A 2500-nucleotide genomic window follows, 5' to 3' on the forward strand; every position below is an offset into this window, starting at 1 on the left:
CTCTCCCTCCCTCCCTCTCCCTCCCCCCCCTCCCCCCTCTCTCTCTCTCTCTCTCTCTCTCTCTCTCTCTCTCTCTCTCTCTCTCTCTCTCTCTCTCTCTCTCTCTCTCTCTCTCTCTCTCTTTTTTCTCCCTCTTCTGTCTGCCTCTCTCATTTCTCAACAATCTCTCGCCCATTTTTTTGGTTCTTCTTTTCCTCTTGAATTATCCGGTGCGCAGCATTCCACCTCCCCGACTAATGACCTTTCCCCCCCACCCAGCCCCACCCCAACCCCCCACCCCATCTCCCTTCTTACATTCTTCCAATTTACCCAATTTTTCTTTCTCCCTTCCTATATTTTCTTCCGCTATTCTCATCTCGTCTGTCTTTCGTCTCTCCTCCCTCCCTCCTCTTCCTCCCTCCTCTTCCTCCCTCCCCCTCTTCCTCCTCTTCACCCTCTCTCCCTCCACCACCACCACCACCACCACCTGCATCCTCTGCTTCTTTCCCTCCTATGTCCTTGTAACATTCATCTTGTCAGTTTCCACTCACTTTCTTATTCTTCCTCCTTCGCCTCTTCCTCCTCCTCCTCCTCCTCCTCCTCGTCCTCCTTCCCTTCGTAATCCTTCCCTTCGTCCTCTTCCGCCCCCATGTCCTTCTCCTCCTCCTCGCCCCCCATCCCCTTCCTCGTGCCCCCTTCGCCAACCCTCCTTATCTATTTTCCCATTTCCCTTCCCCCTTCCCCCCCCCACTCTTCTCTTTTACCTTCACCTCGCGTTCCTCTTGCAGTCTTCCTTCTCCAGGTCTGCTTTCCCCCCTCCCTTCCTCCATCCCTCCTCGGTTGTCTGCTTCCCTCCCACCCTCGCTTCCTCCCTCCCTCCCTCCCTCCCTCCCTCCCTCCCTCCTTCCTTTCCTTCTCCTACCTTCCATCTCTCCCTTCCTTCCTTGATTGTCTTCTTCTGTCGCAGCCCTCACTCCCTCCCCTCCCTCCCTCCCTCCCCTCCCTCACTCCCTCCTTCACTCACTCCCTCCTTCCCTCCCTCCTTCCCTCCCGACTTGTTCGGTGCTCCCTGGCCTCTGCGACTCGCGTGCTCACTCGTCGCCACTTTTCGTTCGTCCTTCTTCGGAAGTAACTCCTATCCTCCTCCTCCTCCTCTTCCTCCTCCTCTTCTTCCTCCTCTTCTTCCTCCTTGCCCTTCTTGTCTTCCTCTTCCTCCTACTCCTACCTCCTCCCCTCCTCCTCCTCCTCCTCCCTATTCCTCCTCCCCTTCTCCTCGTCCTCCTTCTCCTCCTTGCCCTTCTCGTCCTCCTCCTCCTCCCTCTCCCCTTCTCCTCCCCTCCTCGTCCTCCTTCTCCTCCTTGCCCTTCTCGTCCTTCGACTCCTCCTTGCCCTTCTCGTCCTCCTCCTCCTCCTCCCTCTCCCCTTCTCCTCCCCTCCTCGTCCTCCTCCTCCTCCTTGCCCTTCTCCTCCTCCTCCTCCTCTTTCTCCTCCTCCTTCTCCTCCTCTTTCTCCTCCTCCTTCTCCTTTTCTTTCTCTTCATCTTCACTTCCTTACTCTCCTCTTTTCCCTCTTCCGTCTCCTCTTTATCCCCTTGTCCCAATCCTCATTCACGTTCTTAATTTCTCTTCTCTCTCTCTGTGTGTGCATGTGTGTGTGTGTGTGTGTGTGTGTGTGTGTGTGTGTGTGTGCGTGTTTGTGTGTCTGCGTGTTTGTGTGTGTGTGTGTGTGTGTGTGTATGTGTGTGTATGTGTGTGTGTGTGTGTGTGTGTATGTGTGTGTATGTGTCTTTTCTTCATGTCCTCATTCATCATTGCTTGCTTCACCCTAATAACATTATCTATGCCCCCCCCCGCCTCCTCCCACTCTACCTCACCCAACTCTCCCTTCTCCCTTCCACCTTCCTCCCTTTTACTCCCTTCCTCTCACCCCCTCCCTCTCACTCCCCTGCCTCTCACTCCCCTGCCTCTCGCCCTCTCCCTCTCGCCCTCTCCCTCTCGCCCCCTCCCTCCCTCTCCCATCTCTCTCGTTCCATCTCTTTCGCCCTCCTCCCTCTTGTCCCCTCCCTCTCACCCCTTCTCTCTCGCACCCCCTCCCTCTCGCCTTCTTTCTCTCCCCTCCCTCCCTCCCTCGTCCTCCTCCTCCTCCTCCTCCTCCTCCTCCTCCTCCTCCTCCTTTCCCCCTGCTCCACCTATCACCTTCATCCACCTTCACTCTTTTCCACTTATTCCGTTTTTCTGTGTATTTTTCTCTCTCTCCTCTTTCGCTTTTTCCTCTCTTCGCTCTGTAAGCTTTCTCCACTTGCTGCTCTCTGTCTCCTCCGAGTCTCATCCCTTCTCTATCTCTTATTCTCTTCTTTTCAGTCTCCCACTACTTCTCATCTCCGCTATCTCCCCTCTTGGTCTCCTCTCTGTCTCCACGGGTCTCTCCTTCCTCCCCCCCTGTCTCTCTTTCCTCCTCTTCTTCCACTCCTACTTTTTGTCCTCCTACCGCCCTTTCCTCCTCCTCCCTTCCCCCCCCCCAC

At 55.7% G+C, this 2500-nt stretch overlaps 1 protein-coding gene across 1 annotated transcript in view; it reads left to right on the forward strand.

Moving 5' to 3' along the window:
• Fur2 (furin-like protease 2) overlaps positions 1-2500 on the forward strand; it is an 822743-nt gene that overhangs the window by 342791 nt on the left and 477452 nt on the right. The gene's annotated exons all lie outside the window — the stretch shown is intronic.

The sequence above is a fragment of the Oratosquilla oratoria genome, chromosome 7, assembly GCF_046742065.1.
Source record: "Oratosquilla oratoria isolate Oo_2021 chromosome 7, ASM4674206v1, whole genome shotgun sequence".
Taxonomy (NCBI): domain Eukaryota; kingdom Metazoa; phylum Arthropoda; class Malacostraca; order Stomatopoda; family Squillidae; genus Oratosquilla; species Oratosquilla oratoria.